The sequence below is a fragment of the Salmo trutta genome, chromosome 26 (assembly GCF_901001165.1).
Source record: "Salmo trutta chromosome 26, fSalTru1.1, whole genome shotgun sequence".
NCBI classification, from domain to species: Eukaryota; Metazoa; Chordata; class Actinopteri; order Salmoniformes; family Salmonidae; genus Salmo; species Salmo trutta.
The window spans coordinates 21,111,876-21,127,298 of NC_042982.1; the positions used below are offsets into that span (position 1 = coordinate 21,111,876).

Below are 15,423 nucleotides of genomic sequence, written 5' to 3' on the forward strand. Positions count from 1 at the left end.
TAGGGAAGGAACCAAAGGGAGTGACATATATAGGGAAGGTAATCAGGGAGGTGATGGAGTCCAGGTGAGTCTGAAGACGTGCAGGTGTGCGTAACGATGGTGACAGGTATGCGCCATAACGAGCAGCCTGGTGACCTAGAGGCCAGAGAGGGAGCACACGTGACAGTTGGAAGCACAGAATCGTCTGGAATGTCATTGTATGCTGTAGCATTAACGTTTCCATTCACTGGAACTAAGGGGTCTAGCCTTAACGATGAAAAACAGCCCCAGACCATTATTCCCCTCCACCAAACTTTACAGTTGGCACTATGCATTCGGTCAGGTAGCATTCTCCTGGCATCCACCAAACCCAGATGGTGAAGCATGATTTGTCACTCCAGATAACACGTTTCCACTGTTCCAGAGTCCAATGGCAGTGAGCTTTACATCACGCCAGCCGACACTTGACATTGCGCATTCTGATCTTAGGCTTGTGTGCGGCTGCTCGGCCATGGAAACCCATTTCATGAAGCTCCGGACGAATAGTTGTTGTGCTGACATTGCTTCCAGAGGGAGTTTGGAACTCGGTAGTGAGTGTTGCAACCAAGTTTTACGCGCTACGCGTTTCAGCACTCAGCGGTCCCGTTCTGTGATTATGTATGGCCTACCACTTGGCGGCTGAGCCATTGTTGCTCCTAGACATTTCCACTTCACAATAACAGCACTTACAGTTGACCTGGGCAGCTCTAGCAGGGTAGAAATTTGACGAACTGACTTGTTGGAAAGGTAGCATCCTATGACAGTGCCCCGTTGAATGTCCCTGAGCTCTTCATTAAGGCCATTCTACTTCCGATGTTTGTTTACAGAGATTGTATAGCTATGTGCTTAATTTTATACACCTGTCAGCAATGGGTGTGGCTGAAATAGCTGAATCCACCAATTTGAAGGGTTGTTCACATACTTTTGTATATCTATTGTATCATTAATTGTATGTAGCAACTGCTGATTGCCCCTTCAAATCAGCCCAGCATGCAATGGAGGATACATATTTCAAAGCTTTTGCTTATGACAATGGCACCCTATTCCCTATATAGTTCACTTCTTCTGACCAGAGCCCTAAGGGTCCCATTTGTAGCTCAGTTGGTAGAGCATGGTGCTTGTAACATCAGGGTCGTGGGTTTGATTCCCGGGACCACCCACACGTAAAATGTATACATGTATTTGGATAAAAAGCAACTGCTAAATGACATATGTTATTTTGAATAGGGTGCCATTTGGCATCAAAGGCTGACTCCAGGGCTGGAAGTGCAGAGTGTTGGTCCAGGCAGAGTGGCCAGGGATGATCCAAAGGTCTGTGCAAAGAATACACATGCATGGATGACGAGAGCAGAGCTCCCCAGAATCACTCATGGCGCCTCTATATGTATTCACTGACCGTCGGACCAACGCATTCCTGTTACACACTCTACTGTAGGTTGGAGGCCTAGCTGTGTTGATACAGGAATCGCCATAATCACAACTGGATCTGTAGACAGACTCTCTCTGTCCAATTAACCTTTAGCTTCACAGCAGCAATAGACCCGATCACCGCTGTCACGCCTGGACTGATCAATATATAACCATTCACACAATGCCTTTCACATATGCATCCAAACGGAGAGATATCTCTTGTTGAATTATTTTTATTCTTTGCCTTATTGAACTTCACCTGTGTTGTACCTGTGCTGAGTTAGCGTTCACATCAATGTTCACACGGTCCTGATGACTATCTACGAGTGTGATCTATGGTGCTGATTGCTGATGATAGCCCACTAAAGGTTTGAGAGGCAATAGTTCAAACCCCAGCCCTACCTCTCCGCTCCCCATCCTCCTCTCTCCAGGCCTGAGCCTACAAGCCTCATCCACCCTGGATCATTGTTGATGGAGCCATTGATCCTCTTAACGGGCCAAAGTTAATTAAAAGCAATTAGTCATGTCCTGCACTTATTGTATATTGTAGGGAGTAACCTATAGTCAACTCTTATCTATGCCCGAGGCTCTGATCCTATTCAAATCTATTCTGATACTTCATACAATATATGCACACACGCATATTAACATCAACTCTAACATAATAAATAATAACTATGGTATGTAAATTATGAAAGATGTTGCCAAACTATGGTAATACTGTATATTTTGTTTAAATAGTAGATATTATACAGTGCTAATGTATGATATGATTTCTCATATTCAGCATGAGACAGGACAACAAGGGAAGTCCCTTTATATCCATGTAATGAAAAGAGCAGTCAGTCAGTCAGTCAGTCAGTCAGTCAGTCAGTCAGTCAGTCAGTCAGTCAGTCAGTCAGTCAGTCAGTCAGTCAGTCAGTCAGTCAGCCCTTCCCTGGACCCTGTGGATGGTCTCTCACCTGAATGTCAGGCTAAATGTCACCGACTGTGAGCTTTGGCGCTACATCAGAGGCAGGTCTGTGTAGGCAGAGCACACCCACGCCACACTCCTCTTAATCCACACATAAACTCTGTTATTCCCCAGGCCCACCACACCATCAAAGATAAGTCGAAACAATGCATTCAAAATAACCTTAACAGCCCTAGAAAGGTCACAATAGTTTCTTCTTACAAAGAACATCTGTTGTCACCGTTAATTCGATTTAGGTTCCTGCATGAGAGAGAAATGTTTGGGGCTCATGTTGTCCTTGAGACACGCTAAGTCCGTGTAGGAAATGAGGTTAATAATGTTTCAGTGACTCAGTGCCTGGCAAAAACGTTTAAAGTGAAATAATAACCTTCAGTGAATTTTACGGTTTGGGTTTCTTTAGTATACAGTAGATTGGATAGTGAAATGCCTGCCGCAGTTTTATAAACTGAGAGATGATCTTTATGATACAGTTCATGAGATTTAGTCCAGTGGCATTGGATTGCAACTAAATCCTCTCCAACAACATGAAAACCATTTAAATGTGAAACAGGAAATTGTACTTAATCAATTTTTTTTACAAGCAAATGGCCACCAATAAAAAAAGAGCTATGTTTTATTGTACTTGAGAAACTCACAAAAGAAAACATCAACAGAAGACGTTGTTGTGCTAGTGCTGACTATTAACTAAAGGCTTTGAATTATTCTCATAACAATTTCGAACCACTAATTACTGTAAAAGACTGGTCTAAATGGATAATTCACTAGAAACAAAAAAGAGCTACATTCATAGCTATAAAATGGGGACAAAAAGTGATGGAGAGCTTTAAAGCTAGAATCCTTAGTTGCTACATCCATTGTTGGACTTTATATATATATATATATACTGCTCAAAAAAATAAAGGGAACACTTAAACAACACACCGTAGATCTGAATGAAAGAAATAATCTTATTAAATACTTTTTTCTTTACATAGTTGAATGTGCTGACAACAAAATCACACAAAAATAATCAATGGAAATCCAATTTATCAACCCATGGAGGTCTGGATTTGGAGTCGCACTCAAAATTAAAGTGGAAAACCACACTACAGGCTGATCAAACTTTGATGTAAAACCTTAAAACAAGTCAAAATGAGGCTCAGTAGTGTGTGTGGCCTCCACGTGCCTGTATGACCTCCCTACAACGCCTGGGCATGCTCCTGATGAGGTGGCGGATGGTCTCCTGAGGGATCTCCTCCCAGACCTGGACTAAAGCATCCGCCAACTCCTGGACAGTCTGTGGTGCAACGTGGCGTTGGTGGATGGAGCGAGACATGATGTCCCAGATGTGCTCAATTGGATTCAGGTCTGGGGAACGGGCGGGCCAGTCCATAGCATCAATGCCTTCCTCTTGCAGGAACTGCTGACACACTCCAGCCACATGAGGTCTAGCATTGTCTTGCATTAGGAGGAACCCAGGGCCAACCGCACCAGCATATGGTCTCACAAGGGGTCTGAGGATCTCATCTCGGTACCTAATGGCAGTCAGGCTACCTCTGGCGAGCACATGGAGGGCTGTGCGGCCCCCCAAAGAAATGCCACCCCACACCATGACTGACCCACCGCCAAATCGGTCATGCTGGAGGATGTTGCAGGCAGCAGAACGTTCTCCACGGCGTCTCCAGACTCTGTCACGTCTGTCACATGTGCTCAGTGTGAACCTGCTTTCATCTGTGAAGAGCACAGGGCGCCAGTGGCGAATTTGCCAATCTTGGTGTTCTCTGGCAAATGCCAAACGTCCTGCACGGTGTTGGGCTGTAAGCACAACCCCCACCTGTGGACGTCGGGCCCTCATACCACCCTCATGGAGTCTGTTTCTGACCGTTTGAGCAGACACATTCACATTTGTGGCCTGCTGGAGGTCATTTTGCAGGGCTCTGGCAGTGCTTCTCCTGCTCCTCCTTGCACAAAGGCGGAGGTAGCGGTCCTGCTGCTGGGTTGTTGCCCTCCTACGGCCTCCTCCACGTCTCCTGATGTACTGGCCTGTCTCCTGGTAGTGCCTCCATGCTCTGGACACTACGCTGACAGACACAGCAAACCTTCTTGTCACAGCTCGCATTGATGTGCCATCCTGGATGAGCTGCACTACCTGAGCTACTTGTGTGGGTTGTAGACTCCGTCTCATGCTACCACTAGAGTGAAAGCACCGCCAGCATTCAAAAGTGACCAAAACATCAGCCAGGAAGCATAGGAACTGAGAAGTGGTCTGTGGTCCCCACCTGCAGAACCACTCCTTTATTGGGGGTGTCTTGCTAATTGCCTATAATTTCCACCTGCTGTCTATTCTATTTGCACAACAGCATGTGAAACTTATTGTCAATCAGTGTTGCTTCCTAAGTGGACAGTTTGATTTCACAGAAGTGTGATTGACTTGGAGTTACATTGTGTTGTTTAAGTGTTCCCTTTATTTTTTTGAGCAGTGTATATATATATATATATGCCCATTGATTCTTGAATAATATAATTTGTAAATGCCTCTTGAGTTTAGTTCAACTGGCTTACCCAATCAGACCCCAAAAGCTTGTTTTACTCCAATGTTTGTAAACAAATTAAATGTAAACAAACACTGTACGGCCTCAAAACATTATTTAAACTCAAATGTTGACATCATGGATGGTTAGTCCATGCCTCCATAGCTCTGTCTATGAATTTGAGAGTGGTTAAGTTTCTCCAGGCCCGTCTCTCAGCTTTTTACCAAAACAGAGGTGGAGAGACCCTTTGTTATTGTTTAAATCAAGGATCTAGCTTTAATTCGGTTATAACTAAAGACTGAAGTCCTTGTGATATCAAATATTTATTCATATGGAGGTAAAATGACAAGGCACTCAAAATAATCATGTTGAGGAGGAATCCCCACCCATCCCCCAGCTCTGAACAAACAGCAGACCTTCTCACAGTTGGGTGACGCTGCCTGGCCTGGCACCCCAACCTCCTCTGGCTAATCTGGCTTTACTTGACCGCTGTGTCCACACTTCCACACACCTCTCTCTCCCCCTAACAACACATAAAAAATGACTCCACAAACTTTTAAGAGATAACAATAAGACTGCACTCAGACACCCATATGCACAAAGCCTGTTCTCTATTGCAGTGTTTCCCAAACTTGGTCCTGGGGCCCCCCTGGGTGCACTTTTTTCTTCTTCTTCCCTAGCACTACACAGCTGATTCAAATAATCATAGTTTGATGATGGGCTGGTTATTTGAATCAGCTGTGTAGTGCTTGGGCAAAAACCAAAACGTGCACCCAGGGGGTGCCCCAGGACCAAGTTTTGGAAACCCTGCTCTATTGGCCAACATAAATATAAAGAAAGACTGGGATGACCTGTGTCCCTAGCAACAGAGTTACTGGAGTTTTGGTTTGGTACAGTAGACATGCAGAACCTCATTAAAACACATAGGCTGTATCCGAAATGGCTCCCTATTTCCTTATGTAGTGCACTACTGACCAGGGCCCATAAGGCTCTGTTCAAAAGTAGTGCACTATGTAGGGAATAGGGTGCCATTTGGGACACACCATAGGACTTTCTCTCCTCTATAATTAGTGACTCACTCCTGTCCAATGTCTGCTTAATGATGTCCAACATCTCAAGTAAAAAGAAAAAAAAATTGGCACTAAAAAGTCACATTTTAGCCACATATTCCACCTAATAATCTTAAGGGCTCAACATTTTCAGTCAATAAAAAAGGTCTGGAGCCAGACATGGCAGCCAGACGGTTTTATTGCATTCTGGGATTATACAAGCCAGGCTGAAAAATAAAAGTGCATCGTCACGTTTACCAGCTAGTTACCAGTCCTCTGTTCCTCATTGCAGGAGTGACACAAATTCATGACCTCTCCTCTCCAGGTAGCACAGCCATGGGTGAATTGAAAAACAGAGCCATGGGTCCAAACGGCAGCATGGAGCTGCCACATAGCATTTGTTCTGACGTCACCACGAGAGTCACTTGGAGATTGAGCTAACTGAAAGAGCTCAATAACTTTATGATGTTAGTCACCCTTGAAGGCATCCAAAACCATCTGTCTGCGAGTCAGTTTAAGTTGAGGCATAACCAAAAAGGATTTGTTTTTTTTACTCTATGCACAGTAACTAACGTTAACAGTCACCTAAGTAATCTCTCAATAGGCATTATTACACCATATGAATCTGTCTCCTTTGATCTTCTTGGATCATGTGAATATACTCCACAATTGCCTTTTGAAGCTGTGTGATAAAAACAAACACTAACTGGTCTAAAAGAGGGTTTCAACCCTGACAGCACAGGGAGGGAGGCCAGGGGCCAAGGTTAACAATGTGCAATCTGATTCACATGGTAAACATCCCACCCTCAGGCCTCCCGAGTGGCGCAGTGGTCTAAGACACTGCATTGCAGTGCTAGCTGTGCCACTAGAGATTCTGGGTTCGAGTCCAGGCTCTGTTGCAGCCGGCTGCGACTGGGAGGCCCATGGAGCAGTGCACAATTGGCCCAGTGTCGTCCGAGTTAGGGGAGGGTTTGGCCGGCAGGGATGTCCTTGTCCCATCGTACACTAGTGACTCCTGTGGTGGGTGCAGTACACGGTCACCAGGTGTATGGTGTTTCCTCTGGCACATTGGTGCTTCCAGGTTAAGTGGGCATTGTGTCAAGAAGCAGTGTGGCTTGGTTGGTTTGTGTTTCAGAGGACGCATGGCTCTTGACCTTCACCTCTCCCGAGTCTGTACTGAAGTTGCAGCAATGAGACAAGACTGTAACTACCAATTGGATAGCATGAAAAAGGGCAAAAATAAAAAACATTCCATGTTCATGATGCCATCTATAAAGTACTGTATTATGTATTGCAAATGGCCCCAATTATTCCCTATGTAGTTAACTGCTTTTGACCAGAGACCTATGGGCCCTGGTCAAAAGTTGTGCACTATATAGGGAATGGGGTGCCTGCTATTTGGGACACAGCCACAGTAAGTCTTGACCAGCTCCTTTCTCTCAATCTTTGGACCTTTTCCAAGTAAATTTTCTTCACTCATTGTGATCAGCAGGTGGTGCCATGTGATTGGACAGCGGGGAGTCAATTGTGATCATTATTGCAGGTAAACTCAGTGAGCATGAAGGTTCAACCTGACAGGCGTAATGTTGTGAAAGTGCCTGATTTGATGATGGAATATTCCTCTCCAGTCCTCCCCTCCTCTTTCCTTCAGACTGGTCCAGTCAAGGTCAGAATGTTGCCTAACCTGATTATACCTAACGTTCCAGACAATGGAACTATATTTTTCCCCTCCATTAGCAGAAGAAAGTGGAAACGTCTTGTTATGCCCCAAGTCTCCGACCTGAGAGGCTCCGTCTATCTGCATCCCAAATGACACCGAATTTCCTTCATAGTGCACTACTTTATATAGGGAATAGGGTTCTATTGGGGAAACATCGACTGCCTGCAGAAAAAGGGTCAGTCAGTCTCCTCTCCTTCCTCCTAGCAGCGGGAGCAGCAGGTCTAAACTCCAGACCAGCGCAGCGTGAGTGCAGCACAGGCCAGTGTTAAGTCTCTGTAATTAGGACTTCACGCTGCTCGCCTTTAAAGGCCTCTAGATAGGGCCTCTCACATCCCCTTCCTTTATATTTCATGCATTTTATTAGCTTTGACATCAGTTGTTTTCACCTCATCTTCCCCTCCACTGTAACACACGTCTGTGTTTAGTTGCGGAACAATGGTATTTCTTTGCTCCATGTGTGTGATTTTTTTCATCATCTACCATGCTGTATACGGTACTGGTTGTGTTGAAATAAGTCAAAAAGTGCCTCTGTCTTTCTTACAACGGACAGACCTTAAAACTATTACAATGGATTTAACTTATCTGTAAGGCAAACTATCAGAAAATCTAAGGCTAACAAAAGTAGTTCTAGAGAGCAAGTCCTTGAGTAGTGAAAGCAGGCGTAGAGCACAGTTAGTGCATCAGGGCTTTGAACTAATATCTGAGACAGCAATCTCAAGTGATGCTCAAACAAAACCTACAACTCTCTTGGCTGTGAGCTTCATCATCAAAGCAGGAGTCATAGAATGTGTGGTGTCACATGTACAAAGGCACAGCTGGTACTAGAGAAGAGCAAGGAGACAATCATAGACAATATGACAAGTGTTCTATAAGAAGACAATACTGTCAGTCTGTGAGCAAACAAACAGCAGAGCACAACGTTTGAGAGTCGGAGGGATGAGACATGAAGTGGGTGGTGTGGTGTCTACTGCTGTGGTCACTGTTGCTCCTCAGCTGTCTGTGTCAGGAGGGCCTGTCCTTGAACGACGGACAGCCAGAGGACAGGTGGAATAAACACAGCTATAATGCTAAGGATAACAGCAGCAGATCTTTAAAGAACAACAACATGGCCGACAGACAACCTTTCAGGCAGCCAGGGGAAATCCCTGGACAGGTGGTGCTCTCTGGCACCCTATTACCTATGTAGTGCACTAATTTTGACCAGAGATGGGTCCTGGTCAAAAGTAGGGTGTCGTATAGGATGCAGACTTCTCTGACTATCTTGGCTAGTTTGTTACGTCAGTCAGGACAGTTATGTCTTATGATATCCGAATGCATTATATTCCTTTTTTGTCCAACACATTACCAAGTCATGTATGGACAGTAGATGGTATAACTATAATCGACTTATTCCAGGCCAGTCCTACTACCATAGTAGTATCTGAGCCCCCACCTCCACGTGCTTTCCCTCGTTCTGTTGTTTTTTTGTAGGCTACTCCATGGATATTTCTCAGGGACCATTGCATTGTTTGGACCTGAAGCATTAAAATCCATTGAGGATTATATGTGCTCCAGCATTGGAGAACAATGCCGGGGGATGTGGGGGTCTTGTTGTCACGTCCCGGTGCGATGGCTGCCCACCCATTCTGATCACAGCCCCTTGCATGCCATGAGCCCAATTAGAAGTTGCTTAATCCCTCCTATGTGAAAGCATGCAGCTCTCTGCCCCTGCCTGCCTTCATTGTAGCACGTCAATGTGTTTGTGTTGAAGTAGCTTTTTCATAGCCTGGTCCCAGATATTTTGTTCTCTTGCCAACTCCATTGTTGTCATTGGCATGACAATGAGTTGGCATGATAGCACAAACAAACTGGTACTCAGGCTAGCTATTGCAGGCATGGATTGTAGAGATGCATAGTGGTGGATTTTATCAAAGGGGCATTTGGCCCATGGCTGTCATAAGACCCTGATCTACAGACCTATGGTTTCCAAAGACAGTTCTGACCATACTGCACATCCTCTGGACTCTGAGAATAGAATAGATACAATATGCCTGAAGTAGATTATTGTAGTACTGTCCTCTGAGGGATACTGTAAGCTCCAATCACTCTCCACCATCTCTTTACAACTTTGTGACTCAGTGGGAAAGAGACACACACAGCTATCTTCTGATCCAGAAGAGAGCGAGAGCAGGCTGGGAACTGCACAGCTATGGTAGCGTATAATCTGTAAAAGGCCCTCAGTCTGAACTGATCTCAAGGAACAATGTAGTTCATCAATGAAACCTTCATTGTCCTTGCTCCCAGTCTCAGAGGAGGTGCTCAGTACAAAGAGGCTTTTGTTTTGCTGTCCTTACTCAGTCTTTTCCCAAATACAAGCCTTTATCAGAAAACAATTCATATCCACCAATTCATTAAAACAAAAAAGGCTACTTCTTTCTTTCCTAAATTGCCCTGTTCATTTCGCGGTAATTGTCAAATGAACGCAAGAAGTTTCACTCATGCAAATTACTTAATGTACTCCACATCTAGCCACGTCTGATTTCAAAAGGTAAAAAGGGACTAAGGGAGGATAGAAACTTACGGGCAAGGAGTCATACAATAGAGACTGCATGTTTCCAGGTTTACATAATGTCTGCCAAACACATAAAGAAGGAGAGATATCAGTTTTATAGAGGAGAGGAAAATGGTGAAAAACAAAGGCTTCAGAAGTATACCCAAAACCATCTTCATGGCCTGGCCTGCTTTATGGAATGCACTGAACCGAGTCGCCGTGGAGACACCACTCCACTGCTGATGGAGTGGTGTCACCCCGCTATCCCCCTCGTCTGTCGCCCCGTTTCTCTCAGAGTTGGAGTGTGTTAACTTGGGACTGTGAGGCTCCTCTTTCCAAACTGGGCAGTATGATCAGATCACGACACCCATCTGACAGACAGCAGAGAGTTGTTTCTGACTCTGCCATGACATAGTATCTCTGCTGTTGGTGTTCTGCAGTCCGCTGTTCTCATTACAGCACACCAACGAGAGCTGGCCCGGCCGGCGATGGCCACGTGACAAAATGTTTGTTGTAACTGCTCAGCACTCTCCCACCGTCTGCAGCATTTCGTTATTTCGTTATTTGTCAGCTTTGGCCTTTGATGTTCTCTCCTTTGTGCTCGGGTCGTGTTCATTAGATAATAATTGTTGGGTTGTTTATTTGAAGGCAGGGGAGGGATAGATGCAGAGACTGGAAGTGGCCTTCTCTCTCTACTCTTATCTAAATGATTGGGAGCCAAATCCAGTCAAAAAGAAAACCTAGAAACCTGGCCTTTGATCTGCTTTCATTATTGGCTACTGGTAAATTTCAAGATATCCTGCAGCATGATAAAATAACACACACCACATCTAAGCAAACAAACAGCCCTTTTTTCTAGCAGCATAGTTGCAATGGACTATTAGATACCACCGCATGGCAAGACTCAAACATTGGGTGGGGTCTACCAAGAATGTTCAAAGTGTTGACTGCTGTTTTATAAGGTAACAAAAGCAAAACACATTTGCCGACAGATTCATTAAGTGTGAAAAAACACAAACCAAGACAGCTGCGGAGATGCAAGAGAGAGAGACAAAGAGCAACTGAAGCCCACCAACAGAGCTATTTACTCCTGCAGCCTGCACAAACACGCAGATAGTAAGTGATGAATTAGGCCGGGGTTATCCCAGTTAGGCAACGTGACGGTAATAGAGAGCGGTACCGGGTGTGTTTGGGCCACTGTTGCCAGTCAAGTGATGAAAGCAGAGAAAGGCTGTGGACCAAATGGCTCTTTATTCCGTATGTAGTGGGCCCTGGTCAAAAGCAGTGTACTATATAGGGAATAGGGTGCCATTTGGGACACACACCAAGACTGTAAGAGGGAAGATTTCAGCCTGACATGCCAGAGAAGATTAGGGATCTGGTTTCTCTCCTCTCTCTCTCTTTATCTGGGATGGAGGGGAGTGAGTGTCACTCTGGCTTCATTGAATAACAGACAATGATACTCTTCATGCCACCTCCAGAAGCAGGTTAACACAGAGGATTAGATACCAACACTTAAAGGAAGAGGCCAAACTGGGGAGTATAGAAATTTATGGGTGATTAAGTGACAAAGGGGCCCTTTTGTGAACATCACGCAGTTTGATAGGATACATTTCTTTTTTCAACTCAAGTTTAACCAGTCATTTAATATGGTAAATAAAAGTGGGATATAAACACATTATACAATTTCCTATTGGTGCAGAGGAAACGCCCGCCTTGAAACATCATGCAATAATGCTTTATTTATACACCAAATCAAGGCCAACAAAGGAATGCGACTCGTCTTGCAGCAATCACTCAAGACCTCATTGGTGACTAATGGGCTTGGAGACAGGTTCATGTCAATAGATACAAGAGGAAAACCTGCTAGGACTGTGGGTGGTCAGCAAACAAACTCAACCACCTATCCCAGTACAGGTGTGATGTATTTGTCCATCACAAAGGCAGCGGGTGGGTCTATTCTCTATGTCAGTGATGGAGAGGGTGCTGACTGGGACAGGAGAGAGGTGATGGGTCAGTAACTGATCACCACAGGTGTGGAGGCTGCTGAGGGTGACAGAGATAGATGGGTTAAGGTCTGAGTGAGGGGAACACCTTTGTCCCTAGTTTTGTTCTTGGCCCATAAAGTGTCATCTGATTGCATTGGAAGAGGTTGAACTGTGTCCCCCAAATGGCACCCTATTCCCTATATAGTGCATTACTTTTGACCTGGGCCCATTGGGCCCTCCACCCTTCTCTTCTGTCCCATAGAGCCCTGGTCAAAAGTAGTGGACTATATAGGGAATAGGGTGCCATTTGGGACACAAAATTCAGCCTCTTCCAATGCAATCAGATGACACTTTATGGGCCAAGAAACAAAAAGATTAGTAGGAAAACAAACACCTGTTCTTATACCCATAAAGCTTATTTGTTCCTGATATATGATTTGAGGTTAAAGAAGATATTGCAGACTATCACTGCAACAGAGTTATGAATATAAACCTATGGGACAACACAGTTCCGCATGATTCAGATAAGATGCTCATTTATTACAAACAGAGAACAATTATTTATCTCTTGTTTCCAATGCGATTTTTGACAAACCAATTAATAGCACAATGGCAACAAAATAATTAGTCAAACTTTTGAGAACTAATATCATGTAAAATGAAGTGAAAGAGGAAAACTCCCCAGTACTAACAGACTAGTGCTCGTATTTTAAATGACCTTCAAATAATCTAAATGCTCTGTGACAATTTCAGACAATTTTTTTTTTTAAATTTAATAAAGAATAAAAAAAACAGCCAGCATATTTACAAAACAATAATATTGACTATGATTCTGGCCTGCTTAGTACTAACAAAGTACTACTCATGTAATTTTCCAGTGAAATACAATTTTTAGGTACATTGCAACTTGAGCTGCTACAAGAGCTGCTACAAGAGTCTGTGTGTATAAGGCTAAACAATTCACCCTAAGTCAACTACGCTGGTTTAAAAACAAGTAACAAAATCATAAATATTACAAAGAAAGACATAAGGCACCAACCTTTCTCTCCAGGGGCATTCAGGACTTAAAATCAACACATGAATCAAATATCTTCCCGACAATCAGGCTGATATCATCACACATAAAAACCATGAACATATATACACACGTATGTACATAAGCAGAAGAATAAACCATAAAGGATTCAAATGAAAGGAAGGCAGTATAGGCACAACAATAACTTAATCTCTTTCCATTGCAAACATGGTCAACTTGAAAACAAAAGCTTTGCCAAAGAAAAAAAATAGAAAAAAAAATATTTCAGTAAACATTCAATCACTTTCTTCTACTCCAAATGAAATTACATGTCAAAGACCAGCCTGTATTTGAACAAATGTTCAAAACAGGGAGTAAGACCAAGCTAACCTCATATTGTGTGTACAGACAGACAGTAAAAGGCATGAGAATGTATCCCTGCATTGTATCTAGCCTACGTGCCCACAACCTCTGGGTGGATGTCTGAGCAGTAGCTAAGCTAAGAAAAGTTTTCAGAGGGGCTTTGTCCATTTTAGTCAGGCACACGCTAGAAGCCTTGAATCAAACAGATAAAAAAACATGCGTGTGCTTGCATACACATATGCTCTACACATCACTGAGGTCAAACATTCGCGATGTTCATCCAGGGAAGAGAAGTTAATTAAAAAGCTAAAACTTTGAGGTGGGCTTTGAACATGGCAGGGTTGGAGTGGTCTAGGCAGTAGGCAGCATGTGGAGTGTGTGTGTGTGATATGCAAGTGTTTAATAAACCACCAAAGGGTTGGGAGCAAAAAAGAATAAGGATCAAATTAAAAAGAGTCTGCCCTCAATCTGCTAAACCCCACAAGGAGAAACAAAGCAACCTCAGGCAAAAACCAAGCCCCACCAAGCCCCATCTGGAAATGCCACTGGGAGATTACCACCTCTTTAACCCCCTCCTCAAACAGTCAGTGTATACATAAATGCTCCCCCCCCCCCACCCGTTGACTGAAGAGATCGCTTTCCTTTAATGGCAAGGCTTTAGAGAGCGCACTTTGATCCTTTAGTTTCTCAGGTAGAATGAAGCAGCCGGCTGAGAAGGAACAGGAAATGCTAGGTCAATACAAGCTAATGGAGATGAGACCACTGGTGATGTCAACCCTTTAGTAGCTTTAACATCATGGTCAGTGTCCCATATAGCACCATATTCCCTATATAGTGCACTACTTATGACTAGGGCTCATAGGGCTCTGTTCAAAAGTACTGCAGTAAGTAAGGAATAGGGTGTCATTTGGGACACTGACCATGTCATGGTGCCTGGTTGTGTACTGGAAAAAATCCATCACAGATCACACTGACACACACTGTACCAGGTTCCACTCCTATCAGCTAAAAACAAGAAGAAGCAGTCACCAACACTGGACAATTGAGGAGTAGAAAAACATTGCCTGGTCCGATGAATCCCGGGTTCCTATTGCGTCATGCTGATAGCGGAGTCAGGACTAGATGGCTGTACCTAATAAACTGGCCCCTGAGTGTATAGGGAATAGGGTGCCAGTTGGGACACAAAGCTAAAGAACATGTCCAATAAACTGTCCTAAAAATAGATGCAAAGCTTGAGATTTGTTCCTCCGATATGCCTAATGGAGTCCTATCACATCTCATAGTCCTGACAATATCACTGTACATCCTGCTCACATCAACATGTGGATATGTTCTATCGTCATCTACAACCGTAAACTTGTCAAATTGTCATATTGTTGAATCCTTTTCCCTTTCACATAACAGTTTCAGCACTCAAATATAACAATCTGATTTAGGTGTTCTCAACAGCAAGAAGCAACCAGAATTGTACCTTTATGAAAAAGTCATATGTTTACAGGCAAGCAATAAAGTGTACATTTTGGGGGAAATGTCATTGAATATGAGGGGTTTGAATTGATGCAACATAGTTCAGAATGTTAAAAAGGGACAGAAATATTTCACTAATGAGGGCTAAAATGCCAGACTCATGAATAATGACGGAAGACAGGTGTTTACATACATAAAAGCAGAAAGACACAATGTGAACCGCTCACATCTGTTGAAACGACCTAGTACAGAGAAACCCTTGCCAAATGAACCCTAGTTCTAAAGTTAAGCCGATAATGACAGCAGATTACTGCCATTCCCAGCCTGCAATCATCTGTTGAGATGCCACGACGTTATAACACACTCCATATGGAAGTCAT

At 43.8% G+C, this 15,423-nt stretch overlaps 1 protein-coding gene across 1 annotated transcript in view; it reads right to left on the minus strand.

The window, feature by feature from the left end:
• Positions 1–14,814: 14,814 nt before the first annotated feature.
• Positions 14,815–15,423, minus strand: part of LOC115163396 (nectin-3-like protein) — a 62,170-nt gene continuing 61,561 nt past the window's right edge. The window contains exon 7 of the mRNA XM_029715229.1: positions 14,815–15,423. This exon is cut by the window's right edge and continues 855 nt beyond it. The gene's annotated coding sequence lies outside the window, so the exon portion shown is untranslated.